The sequence below is a fragment of the Anolis carolinensis genome, chromosome 2, assembly GCF_035594765.1.
Source record: "Anolis carolinensis isolate JA03-04 chromosome 2, rAnoCar3.1.pri, whole genome shotgun sequence".
Lineage (NCBI taxonomy): Eukaryota > Metazoa > Chordata > Lepidosauria > Squamata > Dactyloidae > Anolis > Anolis carolinensis.
In genome coordinates this window covers 263660567-263684689 of record NC_085842.1, presented here as the reverse complement: position 1 = coordinate 263684689, position 24123 = coordinate 263660567, and the positions used below count along the sequence as shown (strand labels likewise).

General features: G+C 38.7%; 1 protein-coding gene across 5 annotated transcripts in view; it reads left to right on the top strand.

Moving 5' to 3' along the window:
• Positions 1-17082, top strand: part of prr16 (proline rich 16) — a 168994-nt gene extending 151912 nt beyond the window's left edge. For all 5 annotated transcript variants that reach the window (XM_016994857.2, XM_016994856.2, XM_062972156.1 and 2 more), the window contains one exon: positions 14103-17082. The gene's annotated coding sequence lies outside the window, so the exon portion shown is untranslated. The remainder of the gene's footprint in view (positions 1-14102) is intronic.
• Positions 17083-24123: the final 7041 nt, after the last annotated feature.

Genomic DNA, 24123 nt, shown 5'->3' with positions numbered 1-24123 from the left:
GGACTGTACCATTAGCATCCTAGGATGCTAAAAAAGTGTAAGTGTGATGAAGTCCTTGGTGTACACAGGATGTTGGTTATATTAACATGACTATAGAGATCAAAAGGAGTTTACTTGTGATCTTTTATTAAGCACATGTTGTTTGGGAAATAACAATGTTTTTTAAAAGAAAAGAATACTGTATTTTAATGCAAAACAATAAAATGAGCATATGTAATTAGGTACATATACAAGTGTGTATATGTGTATATGTGTTTGTAAGTAACATTGACCCTGCTGTACCCATGAAGGCAAGATGCTGATTCTGGGCATGCTAGCTGTTGGCCCCTTCACCTACTGGGTAGTAGGGTTGTGACTGTTCCATTTTTCAAAACGGGATCCAGATGATTCAGCATTTTCGGGTGCTGGATTGCCTATAATAGCATGGGTGGTGTAGCCATTTATTTTTTGGCTGCAACAAAACACAGTGAGGCCGAATACGGCTGCTTTTGATTTCTGTTGGCTACATATGGAGCAGCCATGTGCATGCACTGGATTTCCCTGAGAGCCCTGTTGCCTGAGCCAGTCAGAAGAGGAAAGCTGTTCACGTGTCTTGTAGCCAAGCTGGTCTATAAATAGTAGGGCAAACACCTCCATTCATTGTATCTCTAGTTCAGTTGCTTCTTTTGATCGCAATTCTTTTCCTTTGGCAATTTAATTAAATTTTCTTAGTTTAGTATCTTTCAGTCCTTCTTTTTAAAAATATTTCACTAGGAAAGTGAGGGTGGGTGTGCATTTGGAGGCGCTGTGAAATGACATTTTGGGGGGTTGTTTGTTTAAATATTGGTGTGGTTTAGTGAAGATAGGGGATAGCCTGACTCCCTTGAGCTCCTGTAAGTTGTTTGTTGTTCACCTCTTTGACTCTTGTATTCTTTTGTGGCTTCTGTGTGTGTGTGTTCCTTCTCTCACAGAAGAATCCTGAGCCTATGCCCCCCTTGCAAAAAAATGTAACAGATATGTATATATAAAATTATAAATATATACATGTATATATACATATATATAAATAACTTATATAACCAGAAGAAGAAGAGGAGGAGGAGGAGGAGGAGGAGGAGGAGGAGGAGGAGGAGGAGGAGGAGTGGCGGCCATGGTATGGGTGCTGCTGGATCAAGTGGCCAGGCTTTCAGGGGAGCAAAAGCCAGAGGGAGAGGGACAAATACTATTGAATCTCAATCATATCTTCCCATGGGATACCTTTTTGGTTTTTTTAAAGGACATTTTATTTCTAGAAACTTCAAGAATTTCCTAAAAATTAGTGGATGATCCAAACGTTCTGAACTTGGTGGGCTTGCAGTGGTAAATGTGTCCTCCAAGTGTGGCCATTTTTGTCCTGATAGCCCTAGAAATGACGGGAAGGGGGAAGTCCCCCCATTGCTGTCTTTCTATTAAAATGTTCATTTCTAGATGTTTCTTGGATGGTGAACTTTTCCTCAATGAAACAGAATGCATATGAGAACAAAATTTTCATGGAACCAGTCAGAACAATTCTTGCCCAGGTTAGGTGGGGGATTATGAGCTCATAGCTCTGGGTCAGTGAGGAAAATGTGATGATTGCGAAAAAGGGAATGGCTACTTTGACTGAGGAGCCCCCGGTGGCACAGTGGGTTAAACTGCTGAGCTGCTGAACTTGCTGATCAAAAGGTCGCCGGTTTGAATCCGGGGAGCGGGGTGAGCGCCCGCTGTTAGCCCCAGTTTCTGCCAACCTAGCAGTTCAAAATCATGCAAATATGAGCAGATCAATAAGTACCGCTCTAGCAGGAAGCTAACGGTGCTGTATGCAGTCATGCTGGCTATTTGACCTTGGAGGTGTCTGCAGATAATGCCAGCTCTTTGGCTTAGAAATGGAGATGAACGCTAACCCCCAGAGTCAGACATGACTAGAGTTAATGTCAGGGGAAAACCTTTACCTTTACTTTGACTGCATTTCCTGTTTCTAGTAAGAAAATTCTAAGCATATAAGGGATACTCTTCACATGTTTCCACAGCATTCTTAAAGAGGGCTTAGAATAGAGTTGGAAGAGATCACCTGGGCCATCGAGTTCAACCTCCTGCCATGCAGGAAAAGCACAATCAAAGTATACCTGACAGATGGCCATTTGGCCTCTGTTTAAAAGTTTTCAGTGAAGGAGCTTCCACCACCCTCCAAGGCAGAGAGTTCCACTGTTGAACAGCTCATTTGGTCAGGAAGTTCTTCCTACTGTTCCTGTAATTTGAACCCATTGCTCCAAGTCCTAGTTTTCAGGGCAACAGAAAACAAGCCTGCTCCCTCTTTCTATGACAACCTTTCACATATTTATACATGGCTATCATGTTTCCTTTCAACCTTCTCTTCTGCAGGCTAAACATGCCCAGCTCTTTAAGATGCTCCTCATAGGGCATGGTCTCCAGACCTTTGGTCATTTTAGTTGCCCTCCTCTGGACACCTTCCAGCTTGTCAATTTCTCTTTTGAACTGTAGTGCCCAGAATTATTTATTTATTTATTTCCAATATTTCTATCCCACCCTTCTCACCCGAAGGGACTCAGGGCGGCATACAATTGGCAACAATTCGATGCCGACACATCATTAAAACAACAACAGAATTGGACACAGTATTCTAGCTTGAGGCCTAACCAAAGCAGAATACAAAGGCACAGTTTTTTCAAAGTATCAAGGCTTCAATGAAAGGTTTCGTTTTGAAAGCTGGAAAATAAATCAATAGACGGCAGTGAAAAAGTCCCCAACAGTCCAAGTAATAACAGATTGTTCACAAAAGCAAAACAGCCTTTGTTGAAGACTCAACGGCCTTACAAGCCCCTCCCCTCACTTACACAATTGAATATTCGTGATGGAACCTCCATTTTCTTTGTTCTTCCAAACCTGTGTATGACACACTATAATCTAAAAGAAGGAAGAAAGGAAAGGCATTGACAAAAATTCAGGCCAAAGATATAGATATTGGGCTGTGAGTTAGAGGTCCCAGGTTCAAACCCCGGGAGCGGCGTGAGCGGCCGCTATTAGCTCCAGCTCCTGTCAACCTAGCAGTTCGAAAACATGCCAATGTGAGTAGATCAATAGGTACCGCTCCAGCAGGAAGGTAACGGTGCTCCATGCAGTCATGCCGGCCACATGACCTTGGAGGTGTCTACGGACAACGCCGGCTCTTCGGCTTAGAAATGGAGATGAGCACCAACCCCCAGAGTCAGACATGACTGGACTTAACGTCAGGGGAAACCTTTATACCTAGCATTTACTGGTGGTTTGCCCTGTCTAGTTGAATATAGAGGGAAAATATGTGAAATGTGATCTATTCAGCTACTTTTGACTCAGGTTTTCTACAATATAAAATGCTAGTTTAATTGTATTCACAGGAGAAGTACACAACTTCACTATCTGTCCAAATATAAAATGTCGTGTCATTAAGTAGCTAATGTTGAGATTAAACAGAAAAAAACATCAGCTTCACATCTCTTTTGCTGTGAAGCTTCCTTAAGTTGCCCATACACCTTGGGAAAGGAAGGAAGCACTCCAGGAGGCCAGTCTCATTTCAGCAGAGGGCCCTTCCAAATAGCCATATAACCCAGAATATCAAGGCAGAAAATTCACAATGTCTGCTTTGAACTGGATTATCTGAGTCCACACTGCCATATAAACCAGTTCAGTGTGGATTTTATTCAGTTCAGTGTGGTTCCTTGGAAGAATGGTAATAAGTAATTATATGTTTTAAGCTTCACTATTGTATTTTATGGATTATTGTTAATGATTTTAGATGTATTGCTATTTTTATTGATTTGTTTGGCATTGAATTTTGCCAGTTCTTGTAAGTTACCCTGAATCCCCTTGGGTGAGAAGGGCGGGGTAGAAATGTTGTAAATAAATAAATAAATAAATTTTATAAGGTTGTGTGGAAAGGGCATGACTGGACTTTTTAGCCATGAGTTGCCTATCATAACACGTGCGACGCAGTCCTATTCTGAGTTCTGTAATAAGTTTCCACCTTTGAATAATGCACAATGGTAGTTTTTCAGTATTGTTATTTCCCCCACCTTTTTCCCCAAACTGGGATTTAAGTCCGCTTACAAATAAATGCAATTAATTTACAATACAGTAGGGGTTTTCACTGTGTTGATATGAGAACACAATTCTCAGTGGAGGATGGTTATCTCTAAAGCCAATGAAATGAAGAAGCCACTTTATGATTTAGCACAAATTTTAAACCATCTGCCCAATAATGGAATAGCTAGTTACTTTGAAGTCTGGACTAAAACCTTTAGTTGGATTCATGTCCTATTAACAGCAAAGCTACTATTCTTTATTGCTACCTCCACTCTCTTTGTGCTGCTCTTCTTTTTTCACTTACATAAAGAAGAGCATTAAAAAACCAAAATTTGCATGAAAATAGGGGAATTCTTACTAGATTTTCCCAATATAATAAAAATACATGAAATCAGGTTCTTGACAACATGACATAGATGAAAAACTACATAGAGTGAATAATCTAATAAACCTGCATAACTATGTCTACATTTGTTCATATTGTGTCAGTGTAATAACTGGCTTGAGAGCCCCTGTGATTCAGTGGTTTGAATGTTGGACTACAACTCTAGAGGCCAGGGTTTGAATCTCTACTTAGAAACCCACTGGGTAATCTTAGGCAAGTCACATGCTCCCAGCCATAGAGGAAATAAAAAGCAAAGTGTAGAAATCTTGTCAAGAAACCTCTTTATACATTTGCCTTAGGGTCACTATAAGTTGGACACAACTTGAAAGCATAACAACAACAACAACAACAACAACAACAACAACAACAACATAGCTACCTGGTTCTACAGATGTTGTTAGGCAGCATCTTCCAGAAACCTCAGGTAGCAAAGCCTATGATCAGGGATTTGGGGATCTAGTGTCACATAACATCTGGCGTTCCAGGTTTTGGAACCCCTTGAAGCAGCATGTAGAGCAAAAAACAAAACAAACACACACACACACTAAAAATCTGTCTTAGAGTGAATGTATTGCTTTACCTGTTTTACAACAGAAGAAGAAGGATGTTGTTTCCCAACACCCTGGACAAGACCAAAGAACCTAAATTGCTGCAGGGAAATGCTATGGATTCTCTCTAGGCTCCCTGCATCAACAGAATTTTTAACTAAGATCCAATTACAGAATATTAATTATTGATGATAATAAGTGAGCTGAAAAAAAAACCCACAGGACATTTACTTTTTGATCCAAGGCAGTTGGGAGTTTCAGTAACCTTTTTAAATTTGTAAACTCAGCACCTTTCAAGTCAGTCTAGAGGACAAAAAGGTTTCTAGGTTGTTTTTAAGACAGCACAATTGTTAGTTGTGGTGGTGGTAAAGGTGTGTGTGTGTATGAAAGAGAGAGTTTCATTTTATCCTGCCAATAGCTCATTCATTGTTTATTATTTCAAAAACATGTATATCCTGTCCTCTAAAGATCTCAGTGTGGCATACAATAAATAAACTTGAGCAAATTTAAATTTATTTGATGTAAAGAATTAAAATAGATATGCAAGATGCTCCTCCTCCTCCTCCTCCTATTATTATTATTATTATTATTATTATTATTATTATTATTATTATTATTATTATTGTTGCTCAATCTGAGTTAGATCATACTGCACGGAACAAACCAATGTGTAAAGGAGTGTAAGGGATAGCAATTGGCTATGTCATGCACTCAGTGAGATTCCTGGATACATGTCTATTTAAACTAGACTTCACAATCTGACAGTTTACTACGTCTCACTGGCTCTTAATGTTCAATGAAGGAAGTGAAATCGGCTGTATCCAGTGTCTGAACAGAATAAATTAATTTTCTGTTTATCCATTATGTTCTAGAACTCACAGAGTTCTCATTTACAACCCTAAGGCTGGCAGAAATTGGATAGGAAAATGCGAACTTCTCGGGTTCCCTCCCTGCCCCAAGAAATTGTTTACTTGCATTATTTTAAATAGCATAATATCAGAATGGGGCAGATGTGTCTGCTGTCTTTCCCTGGATAGATTTGTTAGCTGTTGACTGTAACTGGAGCTATTTCTGGAAGGCAGGGTGTATCTGGAAGATAGGCTTAGGATGGAATCCTGGGATTTGTAGTTTGGTAAGGCAGCAGAACTCTTTGGTAGGGAAGGCTAAGACCATAATTCCATAGAATTGTGTTATGGCAATTAAAGTGGTGTCAAAATGCATTAATTCTACAATGTATATGCACCCTAGGTTTGGGAACATGTCTCTGAGCAATCGACCAGACCACAGACATTTTTGTTGCCAGTCAGTAACCACAACGTATGTACTTAACAATACTTCTGTTTTTCCAATCCCAGAGTGGCACTAAAACTAAGGGTGTTGTGAAGCCACCATGAACTGATATAAAAAGCATTCATTTTCCTTGGTAGATTTTACATTTTGCTGGCCTGCCTGGTCAAGGGTTGTGGGGAAGAAATCAAAGAATTCGGCTTATTTGGCAGATTTGAGCCTTAATGTCCACGTGATGTGTGACTTCACCAAAAGCAGATATAAAGTCTGTACATTAAATTTAATAAATTAAGGGGAGACTTGTTGGATTCGACCAAAGGCCTGTCTAGTCCAGCAACCTGGTTATAATCTAATTACACCTTCGTGCAGAGTTCTCTGACAGCTCGCCTTCTGTGGCTGGGTGATTAGTTCAACATGTCCAACAGACCAAGACAAAGTATTACTCCTGGCAAAATGCAATTTACCAGAATCTAGATGCACAGTTTGATAAATATCAGAGACAACTTCTCAACCACAGTTACTTCTTAATCAGTGACTTAAAGTTGACTCCAAGTTATGATGGCCATATCATAGGGTTTCCTTGGCAAGATTCATTGGCAGGATTGCTATTGCCATCCTCTTAAACTGAGAGAGTGGAATTTATACATTTCTTGTATTTATAAAATGACCTTCTAATATAAAACCAAATTTAACTTAGAATTTAATACAGTCATAGCATAAAAATAAGAGTTATAAGCATAACATGTTTTCAGATTAGTGTAATAACATTGCTTAGCAGCTCTAAGTGCATAGGCCCTGTGGAACTTTCTGTTTTGGAAAACACAGCTTTTGTTTCTCGATTGAAGTTTTAAAAGGGATTATATTATCATAAAAGTCTTTCCCCCAAACATCTAAGGCAGAGTGTCCTTCAATTCTTTGCCATCTCTGAGATCATTATTATTAATGCTGTCTTCTATGACACAAGGCAAGGTTTCGGTGTATATAATCCAGAGTTTATTTAGTGGAATTTGAATTCTAGTCAATAGGACCAGAGCTTTATTCTATGTTTAGCAGATGTCTGTTTAGTTAGCTTTATGTGAAGATTTTGCTGATTGAGGGTTTTGCTTTCTCCATCCGTTCTTTTTATGGTGTCTATGGCCCCTTCCACACAGCTGTATAAAATCCACATTGAACTGGATTATATGGCAGTGTAGATTCAGATAACCCGGTTCAAAGCAAATATTGTAGATTATCTGCCTTGATATTTTGGGTTATATGGCTGTGTGGAAGAGCCCTTAATGTTTTGATCTTGTTCCATGATTTTTCTGTGTGCATTTATATTCATGTCAGGGTCACCAATGAATGTAAGGTTGGCTGAACTACTTTTACCTTGGCACCACTTGCCAGCTTCCTGATTTAGCGTGTGTCTTGGGGTTAACTACATGGGTCTTGCTTATTTTAAGTATTTATAGTATAAATTGTAGCTACCTCGGTGTTTATTACCAGAGCTGCTTATTGAACAATTTATGACATCTCACTGATGTTTCCCCTTTGCTATTGATCCTTCTGGATTAATGATAAAACAAGTGTTTTCAGATGACATTTCATGTTGATTTAAAAGAGGTGAGCTTGGATTCTTTCCCTGGTTTTCCCACAATTGCAATATGGGAAATATACAACATCACAGTGAGCAACCAGTTTTCTCTGTGAGACACACAAGGAGGATATGAGCTTGCTGTACTCACTTTAAACATTCTTTTATACACTAGAAATCTTTTTAGGATGCCATGTAAGGGTTATGTGCCCAGAGTTTAAATGCCCTTGAAAAGACTTAATTTCAGCCTTCCAATTGATCTAGATGGTCAGATAGTGACGATTTAGTACTGGTGATCACATAGTTTCTGAACAGTTAGGTGTAAATGCAGACTCTACTGGTGTAGCAGAGCATTATGACAGAAACAAGTTAAGGGAAGTAGTAGACTGCAATGATGGATTATTTAATAGGAGGAATATTTGAAGTATTTATATTTAACAACTAGCTTGGGGACCCGGCGGTGCCCGGGTTATTGGAAAAAGGCATTATTTGTCTTTGAATGTTATATATTCTGTTTAGAGTGGGTGAACTACAATTCCCAGAATCATGGGTCAATCCTCCCCAAACCCTGCCAGTATTCAAAGTTGGGCATTTTGGGTCTGTATACCAAGTATGGTCCAGATCCATCATTGGCTGGGTTCAGTGGTCTTTGGATATAGCTGAAGTACAACTCCCAGAATCAAGGCCCATTCCCACAAACCCCTGCAGTATGTTCAGTTGGTCATGAGGTTTCTGTGTGCGAAATCTAGTCCCAGTCCATTGTCGGTGGGGGTCACTGTTTCTCTGGATGCAGATGAACTATAAGTCCCTTTCCCCCGAACTTGTCCAATATGTTGTATTGGTTATGGGGATCCTGTGTGCCAAGTTTGGTCCTGGTTCATGATCAGTGGGGTTCAATTGTAGGTGAACTATAAATCCCAGTAGCTACTACTCCCAAATCTCCAGGAGAATTCCCGTCCAAACCCCCCAGTATTCAAATCTGGTATATCAGGTATGGATGGCAAATGTGGTCCAGACCCATCATTGTATGGGTTTATAGCGTTCTGGGTGTAGGTGAAGTATAACTGCTATAAATTCCCCAGTAGGAGTCACAATGGTCTGACTTGATGCAGGCTAAACTACAACTTCAATCTCCGAAACTCCTGCAGTAAGTTTAGTTGCAGCTCAATTCTGTTGTTTGTTTTGCAGACAGATTGGAAAGGAAAAGGGAGTAGGTGGGGTCATGCAAATTCCACAGCAATGGAGAACCTTGGGATGCCTGCCTGTGGTGGAAGAAATAGCAAAATGTAGGATGAAATTGTCCCCAAATGAAAGCATTCCTTGGGTGGTGGTTTGTAGTGTTTGGGGAGGACATTGGCAGGGGTTGGGCTACATGTTCATGGTGCTCGCTGTAACCTCAATGTCAGTGCAAAGTAGTGACTTGCTAGCTTTTGTGCAGTGGGAAGTGTAGCCTGTTTGTGGAGGCTGGAGGCTGTCTGTGTGAGCGGATATGCATGCCACATACACACATACGGGTTTTAACTTTTATTATGGATTTAGATTTAGATTTAGATTAGATTAGATTTAGATTTAGATGTACCAAGATTTCTAATTGAGTTAGAAGTTTCATCCTCACTTTTTAAAAATGAGCATAAAAGGAGAGGGAGTGGAAATAATCTAACAGCACCTTTGAGGATGATTTATTGAAACTGGAACATTCAAGAATCATCAGAAGAAGTGGAATTAAACCTATGAAAGATTATTCTAGTTCAGTTCATGTCGAAATTGAGTCTACATTCCTTCCGCTTTATTTTTTCACGTTGAATTGCACTAACATGGCTATCTCCTTTTTCCAAATACATTATGAAATACTGAAGTTTGTCCTTTTCCTTACAAAGAAATATGGAGCAATTTACATGTGCAGTCAGCCCTCCACATCCACAGGTTCTGCATTCATGGATTCAACCAATCATGGTTCAAAATATTTTTTTACAAAATCTAAAAGACAAGGCATACTCTTCTGTAACTTCCCACTATTTCTGTTAAATGTTGGAAAATATGCTTACCTACTAGGCTTGAGCAAATTTTTTCGTTAGTTCGTTAAATTCGTTAAAAATTCGTTTCGCAAGTACTTTTGAATTGATATTTGAACCATCTGCTCACTGCCTTACAAATATTACGAATTTGAATAATAAAAGTACCTTTTTTCGTTTGTTTCTGATGTCTTCGGATGTAGCTGTAGCCCCTCTGAGAGGAGAAGCCATGTTGGCATGCCTCTCAGCCAATCAGAGCAGAAGAGGGAGGGAGGGAGAGGCATGGCCATCGATCTGCTAGCATTTTAAAAAAAATGTTGCTTCAAAAATCCCCAAAAATCAGTGGATGGGTCAAACGTTATGAAACTTGATGGGCTAAGAGTGGTTAATTTTTGCTTCCATTCTGGCAAATTTCATCATAATAGCTTTCATAATGCAGGAGAACGAAGCCTCTGAATATTGACCATTCTTTTAAGTGGAAGTGAAGCAATTTGCCATAACGAGAGAAAAAACTCCATTTCCCAGAAGCCTTAGCAAGCCAATCAAAGTGGAAGGAAGAAGGACAGGGAGGCGTGGCCATCGATCTGCTAACATTTTAAAAAAATGTTGCTTCAGAAATCCCCAAAAATCAGTGGATGGGTCAAACATTATGAAACTTGATAGGCTAAGAGTGGTTAATTTTTGCTTCCATTCTGGCAAATTTCATCATAATAGCTTTCAAAATGCAGGAGAAGGAAGCCTCTGAATTTTGACCATTTATAAAAGCATTGGGCTGAAGCAAACGTTTCTCCAATAGTACTATGCCCACTTACAAACTACAATTCCCAGGTGTTCCAGGCCCTCTCTCCTCTTAACATTCCCCACCCCCTTTTGTCCTCACTTAGAATCATAGAGTCATTGAACAGTAGAGTTGGAAGAGACCTCGTGGGCCATCCAGCCCAACCCCTTCTGCCAGGCAGGAAGACACCATCCAATCCCTCCCAACAGATGGCCATCCAGCCTCTGCTTAAAAGCCTCCAAAGAAGGAACCTCCACCACAGCCCGGGGAGAGAGTTCCACAGCTGAACAGCTCACAGTGAGGAAGTTCTTCCTAATGTTCAGGTGAAATCTCCTTTCCTGTAGTTTGAAGCCATTGTTCCGCATCCTAGTCTGCAGGGCAGCAGAAAACAAGCTTGCTCCCTCCTCTCTATGACTTCCCCTCACATATTATACATCATGTCTCCTCTCAGCCTTCTTTTCTGCAGGCTAAACATGCCCAGTTCTTCAAGCCGCTCCTCATAGGGCTTGTTCTCCAGACCCTAGATCATTTTAGTTGCCCTCCTCTGACCATCTTGACCAAACTTTCATACAGTATGTGAATTCTTGGAAGGTATGAGAAGTTTAGAGAGAAGGAGGGAGGGAGAGGTTTTAATTTTGGACTCCAATTGTGGCTTGATTCCCCACTCAGCCACCCACTTGGGCAAGTCACACACTCTCAGCCCAGAAAAGCCAATGAAACAGGAAATAGCACTTTCAAACCAGGAACTAATTTCCTTATTCAGAGGCTGATGGCCATCTGTCAGGAATGATTTGATGGTGTACTATGATTTCTGTTCCTGGGTGATAAATGTCATTTCCTAATTGGTTCTGTCATAGAAACATGGCAAAATCTATGACACTGCCTGAACTTTGTGCAAGCGACATGGATGGAACATATTATGGTTTGGTCCACCAATTTAACAAAGTTTCAGCCACAAAAACAAAGTTTCTGAAGTAGAACAATGACTTTCACAGTAAAGACAACCCAATGAAACAGGAAATAAGACTTTCAAACCAGGAACAGATTTCTGCAATTATTAAAAAATGGTTTATTATAAAAGCTATGAAAATTTGCCAAAAATCAGAGGATAAGGCAAACGTTCCAAATTTTGGTGAGCTATCAGTGTTAAATGTGCTCTACCACTGTACCAAGTTTGAAGAAGATCACTCAAAAAATGAGGGCGGGAGAGTCCTGTAAAATCTCCCCTCGTGCTGTTTTTTTTGCTACTGCGCATGCGCATCCGCCATTAACGAATTACTTTTGAAACTAATGAATTTTCGTTAAATTTCGAAAAATTTTGAGGGCAAAATTCGGAAATGACATCAGAAACGAAACGCTGGCGCCCCCTACTTTTGAAACGAGTTTAGAATCAATTTTTTCATGGATCGCTCAAGCCTATTACCTACCCATAAAAGTAATAGATTTCGGATGGGATACTATCACTGCGCAGATGACATTTAGTTTTGTTTCTTGGTTACAAAACATGAGTGGTGGCCTTGCTTAATCTGAATTGGTGTCTGGAAACAGACTAATAATTATTATAATCTGAAACTGATTTCTAGAACGCCTAGGGCATCAAGTGAATAAGTGGTTTCCGGGTATTAGGTGATTTACTTGTTCATGAAGGGATTGCATTCTTCCTGAAAGGGCAGGTACATTGGTTTCAGTGCTTCTGGATTCATCTGAGTCTTCTGCCACCTTTGGGATGCTAGATCCGAACAGTGCTGGGCAACGATAACTTTGCCACTGAATCCATGTACTGATAGCACAATTAATTCAAGACCCCCTTGGAAGTATCCTGATGTAGACTAGGTACTTTAGTTGGACCTTTGATTGTTTGAATACTACACCTTTATCAGCTGATTATGTGCTACCAAGTCATATTGGTGAGGTTTTCCATACAGACTATCCCAGCCATTATGCTATGAGAGGCCATACTTATTGTACCATGGCATGCTTAGGTTAATTTGGTTACAGTGAGGAAGAAAGCTTTCTCTGTGTAGCATCCCACATATTAAATAATTATCATTGAGTTTAGATGGTTTGAGAAACAGGAGTGTTTGCACCAAGCACTAATAATGAGTTCGCTCATGTATTTCCCTGATTATTTCCGTTTTTTAATGCATTTCATAACGTTTTACTATTTTTATTGCTCTATATTATTCTGTCATTTTATCAGTCTTTATCAATTGCTCTTTCGCAACTAGTCTTTTTTTTAAAGGAAAGGTTCTTAAGTAATAAATAAATACAATTCTCATTATAGTTTTTCATAGAAAAAACTGATTAGTACATTGATGGCAGTGGAAATATTAATTTACAAATAAAAGCAAACTGTACTAATGTTAAGCATTCTTGTCTCTCTGTAAATGCATTTTCCATTTTATTTTTCATCCAAAGAAAAGAGTCAGTGCTATTCAGCTTCCATCATAATGTATAGGGAGGCAAGGACAACCATGGGGCAGAGGTATACCTTGCCTCTGTTGTCCAATTACTTTAAAACTCAGTAGGAACTTTTTGATTTTTTTTTGTAATTTAATAATTTTTATTGTGTGAGAACTGAGAACTAAGCTGCCATCTTTATCTTAGTGAAAAATGGAGAAATGGAGATTAGACAGTTGAAACTAATTAGACAGTTGAAACTGAAATTAGTTACATTTTAAACAAGGAATGGAACTTTAGAATTTAAGCAGTGGAAGTGACTACTAATTATTTAGATGGTGGACTCCTTATTGGAAGTTTTTGAACAGAGGTTAGATACACAGCTGTCAGGAATGCTCTGGTTGTTATGTTTTTACTCTGTCAAATGGTAGGGCCAAATCTCTCTTCCAACACTCTAGTTCCATAATTTTGTGATATAATTAAATATGCTTAAGTATATGTATAAATAAAAAAGCAGAAATGAGAGGAAGAAAAAAGGAAATGTGGCATAAGACTGTTTTTTTAATTATAGCATGAACACTTTCAGATGCAGTTCTAAGTGGCATTAAGGCCTAAGGGAGAAAGCATATTAATTCATACATTGTGGGAGTGGGACAGAATGTAATAGAATCAGAAAGATGCAAGCATGATAAGTTGTGCTAAATCATTCTTTGAAATTTCATGCTCTGAAAATGTTAGTTAAGGAACATGATTTGCATCTTCCTGGATCCTATTACTTTCTGTCTCACTCCCACAATTGTATGCTTTACACCTGAAGCTTTAATACCACTCTGTACTGCATCTGAAGAAGTGAGTTTTTATCCTTGAAAACTCATACTGAATAAAATCAATTAGTCTTAAAGGTGCCTCCACATTTCTTTTCTATACTTCCACTCCCTTCCTACTTTTCAAGATGCAAGAGATTAACTTGTCTAATGCTTTGAAAACAATGCATATATGTGTTCAGTAACTTCTCCCTCTCTTTTTCCTTTCTCTCCTGCAGCTCCTTCAGGCTGGAAGGAATGTCAAAATTTGGAGGCATGTTAACTAGTTTCCCCATGAAAGATTCGACACTGCAACTTCGTTCAGGCCATATATCATTTATAATAGGAGCTCTTCTTGGAGCTTGGAAGCCCTTGAGCCAGAGCACAACCAATGGCTGGTGAAATCTGCATTAAATGACCGGCCTCATATCCAACAGCTATGAGCCAAGGCCTGACAAAAGCAGCAGCCTTAAGTACCCTTCATGCTGACAGAAGAAGAAGGAGAATTATTTTATTGCCCCATCCCACTAACACAGCCATCTCCAAAGCTTGCCATTAGAGGAGCTCACTGCTAAAAAAAGAAATTGAAAACAGCCAGTGGAAATCCAGCTAGTGTCCAGAATAGATACATGGAGCTAAATAAAAGTTTGAAGCACTTAAATCACTGCAGGAAAAACAACGTATTTAGTCCCCTTTGAGAAGGTTGTCATTTTGGATGAAGAGAGAAGATCACTGTTGTCTGTTTTGTAAATTCAAAGCCATAGAAGAAGAGAGGATCTATGATTCTAAAAATCCTTGGAAAGAGCTTGTTTCCTGTCTTCTGCCAAAATAATTCAGTTGTAATAGATTGCATCTTAATGCACTTCTAATATTTGCACTGTTGCTTCCATTCAGGGGAATGATGTAGGCCATCATTTGCACAGATGGCTACATGAAATATTAGTCCACAAGAAAACGTGTCTTGATGGGCTTCTAGAAGAAATTGTATTGAATCCATCTACGAAAATATAAGGCCCTTCTATTCTTTCACAGTTGGAATCTTACTCAAAAAGTAAATTGTTGCTCCTCAAGACTGAGGCTATTTTTGTTTTTAAAAAAAGCATCCACAGGCCAGTCTGAATTTTAGAGTGGATCTAATTTGTAATACATTTTGTATCATTGTAAGAATAAAGAAATTGAGTTGAGTAACTCACATGGTCCTAATGAACATTGAAAATATCCTACCAGTTGTACAAGAAAGGGGAAAAACATTTGTACTACATATTTGACACATAACATTTTTATAGCTAGTTATCTGTTCTTCATAGGAAATGTACCAGCTAAATGGGCATTTTCAGTTTATTTTTCTAAATAAATGTGGTATTTGTATAATTTGCAATCACTTTATTTTGCTGATTTTCATTGTAAGCCCATATCCTGCCCCTTTTACTCTCCTTCACTATAAAGGGAGATTTCGAGACAAGACCAAAACATTTGTTTTGCCATGTTAAATCATAATGATTTGCAGACTGAAAGCTTTAATATAAGATGTTGTTTGTAGAATTATAAAATATATTTCTACTGGAGAATATGTATGGAAACCCAGAAAGGCTGTATTTTAATCTTTAATTTCAACACATAGGTTATTTTTAATATTCCTCCAAAAGTATTTGGTTAATGTAGTTTGCTTAAAAGTTGTTGGAGAGGATCTTGATTCAGATGTTTGCAATTTTTCAACAATGATAGCCACATCAGGAATTATGAGCCTGCATGTACATAACACAGGTCACAATCCAACACTAGGCCTCTGCATGCTCCAAGGACTCTGTTGTGAAGTTAGTACTAATAAACAGGCTGGAAGAATTGTACACATATGCTCCAACTCTGTGATAGGATTGAATCTGTAGAGCAGGACATTGTGTTACAGCGGGAGACCTTCTTCCAGAGTATGTCAGTAGAGCATCTAGTCATCTGTGCTAATAATTGTGAATAGTCAATTTCTGTCCATACCACACTATAGAGGCTAGGATGGATACAGAAAGGGATGGGTGGGTCAGCTGTGAAGTAGCTTCATGGGCCCAGTACCTGCATGCTGCCTGGTTGGCTTGACCCAAGTTGCCGGTATTCACAGATCTACTCCACTCTTTTTAGAGCTTAGGGGGAAAAAATGACCATTTTTGGACTACAGATTTTAGAAGCTACAAGCCTTCATGGCCATTGGATTTTGGGAGCTATAGTCCAAAAATGTAACTTTCCAACCCTGCTGTTTCTTTGCATTCAGATTGCTCTTGGAGAAATTCAACTCCATACCCCTAGATCTCCAGCTCTGACCTATGGTAATGTGTGATCAAATAGCTGACCTATAGTAATGTATGATCACATTTGCACCTTTGCCTTCCTGCAAAGCAAAGGTGCCAATGCACATCTACACTTCCTGCCACCTACATAGAGAAGGGCTAGATCAGGTGCATGGTCTGCAGATCATTTTCATGAATAGGTTCAGTACTGATGAATCTATAACTGATGTGTTGTACGGAGTGCTCTTATTTCTGAATGCTTGCTAAAAGCATAATTCAAAACCTCTGAATATTGCTATGGTCATGTTCACAAATGACACTTTTTTCTCATGTGTCACTCCAGCGCAATTTTGAAAGTGGAAGAGAGCCATTGTGAAGTCAAAATCAATATGGGGCTTTTGTTTGCATTTTGGACATATATAATTCAAATTCAGGTTCTAGAATTCAATTTCCTTATAAGTTAATTTGGATACAAAGACATTATTCTTTGCACATGTATTTTAAACTTTTAAATACATGTTTTGAGCCTTTAATGTTGGTTGTGTTCTCTTCACAACAATAAGGGCTAGAAGCTTAATTGGTTTTTATGTGAAATCTGAGGAAAAGACTCCCTTGCAGCCATATGACTGTGTGGTCATTCCCGCTTTCCATCTCAGAAGATAAAACAATTGTCATTGTGGCCTGATTCCTAAATTACACATGTGGCTTTTGGGTAGCAGGGATATATTCTCAAATTATAATACATGGTGCTGTTAAAGATGCCATTGCTTGATCCGTTACAATCTGGAGAGTTAAAAGATAATACATTGTCTGATAATCTTAACCACAATCTGCAAACAGGAAGAGTCACTGTATCCATTCAATGCAGTATTTTGTTATTATCAGTTCATAGATTCCTTCAATGCTAGAGTTCTTTTGAATAAAAATATATATTTTCCTTTTCCCAGAGTTTTCTATTTATGTATCATTTTGCATACACGCCAAGAGAAAGAGAAGCACTGAGAGTTCCTTCTGACAACACACTGTCCTTAATCAGATGAATGAAGCAAGGCAAGGCTGGTCCAGTTTTAAGAGTACAAACAAAGCACATTATGTTTACCATCGGTTTATGATGGATTCTGTCCCAATCCCACATGAAGTGGCATTCAAGCGATCTGCTATCCACACCTGTCTTCTACAACCTGCTGTTGTCCAAACATGTTGGACCCATCTCCCATCATTTCTGACCAGATGGAAATGCTGATTGTGGTGATTCAATATGTCTAGAGCACTGCTTCTTAAACTGTGGCTTCTGACCACAATTCGGGTCCTCTTTGCTCAATGTTAGGATCACAAAAATTTCACAATTTCTGAATGTTATCTATTGGCTGTTTTAGACATTTACATGAATCTGTTTGCAACAATGCACAGTGTTACAGTAAACTGCAGAAAATGCTTCAGCTGAACTTCATAGAAAGGAAAATCAGCTTATTTAGCAAGCCCTGCAAATACTGATTTATTATCTAGAGGACACCAGCCTGAAGAAGATTAATTTATCATCTCAAATGGTACAGTTTTGGAGAGATTATTGTGCTGCTACCCAATAGTACAGAGTGGACTATAATGCCTCTCACTCAGCCATGGCAGATGAGGATGATAGGAATTTAAAAACAATTTATCTGGAAGACACCAGGCTGTGAGATGCTGCTGTAACACATCCCTTTTCCTAATATTGTAGGACTCAATAATCATTTCACTATTTCATCATCAAAAGCAATAGAATTCTGAACAATCCTACCTAGACCATTCAAACTGCTCACAGTAACAGATTCTAGACATCAATTTACAGTGCCAGGGCACACTTGGACATTTAAGAAAAGTTTTCTAAAATATCGAAGCAGCACACAAGCTGTCACTTCCAAATTTCTTTTCTTACAGAGAAAAGAGCCAGCTGAGGAGGGTCTACTCATATTATAGTGTGAATAATTGGAGCCCCCGGGGATGCAGTGGGTTAAACCCTTGTGCCAGCAGGACTGACGACTTGAAGGTTGGGTTGCTGACCTGAAGGTTGCCGGTTCGAATCCAACCCAGGGAGGGCATGGATGAGCTTCCTTTATCAGCTCCAGCTTCATGCGGGTACATGAGAAAAGTCTCCCACAAGGAGGGTCAAAACATCAAAACATCCAGGCATCCCCTGGGCAATGTCCTTGGAGACAGCCAATTCTCTCTCACCAGAAGCGACTTGCAGTTTCTCAAGTTTCTCCTGACATGAAAAAATTAGTGTGAATACTAAAGCCTCCTAGTTACAAACCTTTTGTACCCAGTTTGGTACAGAAGATGTGAATGGTACATCTGATTAATTGCCTTATAGCCACCGATAGCAAAATGGAGAAGAAATCTCAACTGAACCTAAATCCTGTCTTCAGAAAGCAATTCAACTAATGTGCAAGCAAAAAGAGTCACTCTGTTTTGCAACAGAGCTGATAAAATAGCAGCAAAAGACTACCTTCACCTTCGTTTTAACCCAGTATTGGAATTCAATTCATTTTGCCAATCTGCTGTGTGTATTCTGTATTGAAATATTGTATGGGAGTCTGGCTGCCTTACACATTCATCACATAGCCTTGTAAACTGAAAGCAAGTATCTGGAATGTAATGGCTTTTTTGAAGCAAAAGCATTCCAAGTCCTCAGAGACATATTGTCCAAGTGTTCCAATTTGGCAGGGAAAGTCCTATTTAATCCTGTCATCCCATTTTCAACTGCTTTTGAAATTTCTCTCTTTTCCTCTCACTTTGTCCTCAGCTTACTTCACTTGCTGTAAATTTAATTTAAAGTGCAAGAGTAGTTTGCAATCAATTATCAACATGGAGGAGAGGAGGAGGAGAATCTTGCTCTTTCCAGTGGTTCAGGCAAATCAAACTACCTAGCCTAGTTCCAATTCACTAGTAAAAGAGGCTGCAGTAAGAAGTCTTCTGACTGGGGAAATCTGAGAGCTTGTCAAAAAAAAATTTAAGTATTCCAGTCTGATTAAGGCCTAAGTAAAATTCCTTGGTTGATCCTGGAAGAAGACTTAAAACTAGTACACTTCAGTGTTTAAAAACAGATGTGATGCTGGTTTGCAAATGTTTGGTAGCACACTTTGTTCTGATGTGTACTGAAATACAATTACTTTTAAAAGTACATTTTAGCAAAGAACATTTGAAAGTAGCAATAAATTCTTGCTGTCAGCCTTTTTTATTAGCTCATATAGCAGGGTCCTGGTACTCAAAAATATTGTGAAGCAGTTCCATCAGTCTTTCTTTAACAGATTCTCCCTGACAAGAAAAATGGTGGAAAACGAAGGAGAATTACAAATGGACACCACTCCAAAATATTATGTGAGTGAAGGAGGATTAAAAGACTTGATGTGGAATCACCTGTGTTGCATAAGACTTCCAGATAAAAGCCTAGTAAAACAGTTCATTTCAGAAAGTTGGGCTAATATGTTCTCTACTATACAAACATGCCCTAGGACAGTGGTTCTCAACCTGGGGTCCCCAGATGTTTTTGGCCTCGAACTCCCAGAAATCCCCACCAGTTTACCAGCTATTAGGATTTCTGGGAGTTGAAGGCCAAAAACATCTGAGGACCACAGGTTGAGAACCACTGCCCTAGGAATAACAGCTTGAAAGCTGTGCTACCTAAATTTAAGGCCCTGTCTACACTGCCATGTAATCCAGTTTCTGAATGCAGATTAACTGCTTTGAATTTTATTAAATGACAGTGTAGATCCAGCCTAAGTCATCAAAATTAAAACTAGCAGGTGACACCAATGACTCTTAAATGGATGAGGTTTGGTAATGTTTGTGATCATGTCATATCTGAAGTTCAGCCACATACAAGCATGCCAATCAGATAAACGACAGGAGTTCAGCCAATCATTCCTGCTCCATTCCTGAATAAATTCAACACGTGTGTTGGATTCTTGCAGTGTGTTTTTAGATATGAACCTTAGCTGAATGAAGTGGCCCTGATAAAGAATTTCAGCTATTGGTTCATTGAAATTCAAGTTTGACAAGATCAAGCTATGACATTGTGTTTATAGATGAAATTATGGGAAAAGATCTCTGTTATTAGGGATCTGCTCAGAACATTTTGGTGGAAAGGGAAAATCAGGTTTCATTGATTCTCTTCTCTCTGCACCCTTCAGCACCACCTCTTCCACTCCTCCAGAGGTTCAAATGCAATTTTGGGGAGAGGCAACAAATGAATGCTAAGTCAGACTATTGGTCAACCTAACCGAGTACAGTAGTCCCCAAGTTATGAACAGGATAGATTCTGTAGGTTTGTTCTTAAGTTGAATTTGCATGTAAGTCAGAACAGGTACATTTTTAACTCCAGCCAAAAATAATAATAAATTTAGCTATGGATAGCATAGGGAAGCATTAACACCCCTGGAGTGTTTATTTTGCTTTCTGTGCCCCTGTTCAGAATATTTCACCTCACTTTCTGTCCCTGTGATCATTAGATTTTGGAAAGTGTGGCTTGTTTTGGAAACAAAGATTAGTGATAAATCTTCAGTGGAAACACATTTTCCCCATGATAACTCTTTTAGGGGTGAATTTCCCTTCCGATGAGCAGATTTCTTTCACTTTCTGTTGTCTCATGCCCATTCTTAACTAGGAGTAAGTTGTAACTTGGGAACTGCTTGTACTGTCATCTCTTGACTGGCTGCAGATGTACATGGTTTTAGTTAGGTATAACTGACTCACAAAGATTAATGAAGTCTCCTGAATTCTACAAGTTTGATTGTTCTGCTGGTTCTCCTGGTTAAAAATTATACTACAAATGGAAAAGACTTATGAGAGGCAATGCTGAATCCAATCAGTATTTTTCAGATGCAGAGATAATGGAACTGAAAAATCTTAGCTCTTTAAAGAACACATTCACAAATGACTTCTTTCCTGAAGAACTGTATCTATCTCCAGCGCCAGTGACCAGTTATTTTGTGGCCTAGGCAAGGCTAACTACTTACAGTAACTACCTCATCAGAGGGGGTTGATTTTAATATCCTAGGAGGATGGAGACTGTTGCTGGACATCACATGACATTGTGTGACATCTGCCAGAGGCCCCGCCCACAAATGGGGTGAAAAATTGCCAGACACTTCCACCCCAATACAGGAAGTTACCCGTGTGGTGCTGGCACCAATGGAGCCAGCATGAAGCTTCCCTGCAAGGGCAATGTTTCCCCCCATGTGATAGGGAAAGCATCGCAGAGAGGGAACTATGTGTGGGATGACAGATTTGCCCCACTGCTCCCTCTTTTGTTGCAGAAGCCTGGGAAAGCGAGACACTTCGTCTGGTGTTTCTGATGAGGGGCTAACTTCAGTTTTGAAAAGCTTATTATGTAGAAGATGTAACTGATATTTTTTCATATTGGAATAATATGTGATGTGATCATATTTTATTATCTTCCCCACACACAAAAACATTTTAGTACATAAATCAGTTTGAATAATCTCAGCATTAGTTTGGGAAGTCTTTATGGATAAACCTTTTAGCCTTGTGTGATCAAAAAATTCTATTAAGGTCTTATATATACTGCTGTAAACAACACATTTTGCCAACTAAGAATTTTAAAAGTTTGTTTCTTAGTCAAAAATGAAACTTTAAAAAAAACAGAGAAGGTATAAATAAAAATAACAAAACACAAATCTGCATAATAAATATACAGTACATAAATCTACTTGTGCACCTCAATGGTCAGTACTGCACCCTTCTGAAGTTTGTGTCCTAATGATAGCACTGGCCTTTACCATCTCATCCTTGAATTCTTTTCTGTTACCAAACAGGAAAATTTTCTAAAGAAAGGTCAGTAGCAACCAGGTCAGCTACAAATACTCCTGCAAAGATCGTGTAGAGTCAAATAAAATAGTATTTTAATCTATTTCAGATTGGGTTTGCTAAACCTAGGATTAAGGGTGAAGAAAATGCCTGCAACTACAAGTTAAAACAATTTTATTCCATGTCAGATTAATAGTAGTGAAAGCTCTCTGACAGTGTTTTAGATGGATTTGTAGCTCTTGTAACAAATAATGGCTTTGAAGGGTCTGCACTTATATAGACGCTAATCCTTAATCATGTGTGTCATGTAAAAATGTACACAAATGCCAGAAAATGAGAAAAGAAAGGGTATGCAGGGACACAGCAAGAACCTGTCCACAATTCCTCTAACTAAGCATGTTTATTAGTGTGGGGTGGTGGTTTCAGTGTTGAACTATGACTCTGAAGACAAGGGTTTGAAATCCCATGGAAACCCATTGATGATCTTGGGCAAGTCACACTCGCTCAGCCTCAGAGTAGGTATGCAAAGGTAAACTTACCTTAAACAAATCTTGCCAAGAAAAACCCACCATACATTGTAAATGATTGACATCACACACCACCACCACCACTGATTCTGTCCAGCGCTTGGAATATACATTTAGATTTTATAGGAATGAAAAGTAGGTTTTACAAAGAGCAACATAATAACCCATTATAATAGTGAATGCAAAAGTTCACAGGGATTTGTCGATCACAATCATAGCCCACATTCTTTTCATGAAGGTGCAAGAGATGTTCATTTGACAGGCTCAGCATGTGGTGTACCTGAGGGCAGCCTGGAATTGAATAGGAAATCCTTTGCTGAATGATTGATAGCATTTAATGCACTTGCTTGTAGTAGTCTAAAATCCTTTCAAAGCTCTACATACAAAAATGGCAGCTGCCCAGCCAGTTCTCCTGTGTTGAGAGCCTGGAGTCAATATACCTCCTATAGCTTGCATGTTAAAAGTTTCCACTTAAATGTCAAGAATTATTATTATTATTATTATTATTATTATTATTATTATTATTATTATTTCAGCATTAGAGATGAAAAGTTAACAGTGGTTTCAGTTGTTGCTTGCTACCACCACAAACAGGAAGTTGTTTAACTTTCAAGGCATCTGAAGATGTTTATTTCTTCCATAAATCTCAAGTATCTTTGCATCAGTCAGAAAATAATTTGACAGACAGGTGCATGGGAAAGCTTGTATATTTTCAACAATAACTTACAGTTCAGAAGTATTTTAATTGAATTTAATATAGGGGCTGAAAAGAGCCCAATACAATTTCTCGTTAAAAATTGGTGTATATGTTTTTAGCAGACTAAGAAACTCATTGACAGTTTTCATACTGTCATATTTTACTACTAACAAATGGCTCAGATAGAAATGAGTGAGGATATCGTCATGTGCATTCTTGTCCAGTTCAAGTATATCTGTGTTTGATATTAATAATTCTACACTGGTGGAAATGTTTTGAGAATTAGATATCAATGGACTATAGGACAACATTATACAAAATCATTTTCCCAGAGTAATAAAAGGCACCAGATCCTGTCTAATTTTGGAAACTAAGCAAGACAACCTTGGTTAGTACCTGCATGGAAGACTGCCAATGAATACCAAGTTCTATATGTTATGTTTCTGAATAAGGAACTGGGGAAAAAACACCTCTGAGTATTCCTTGCCTAAGAAAGCCTTATGAAATTCAAGAAATCACTGTAAGTCAACAGGCAACTTGAAAGCACATAATCAAAACATAATATAGTAGAGTCTCACTTATCCAACACTCGCTTATCCAACGTTCTGGATTATCCAACGCATTTTTGTAGTCAATGTTTTCAATATATCGTGATATTTTGGTGCTAAATTCATAAATATAGTAATTACTACATAGCATTACTGCATATTGGACTACTTTTTCTGTCATATTTGTTGTATAACATGATGTTTTGGTGCTTAATTTGTAAAAACATAACCAATTTTGATGTTTAATAGGCTTTTTCTTCATCTCTCCTTATTATCCAACATATTCACTTATCCAACATTCTGCCGGCCCGTTTATGTTGGATAAGTGAGACTCTACTGTAAAACAAAATGTCATAGTGGAGCCAGGAATCATGGGGACAAAATGACAATATATGATTACTGATTAG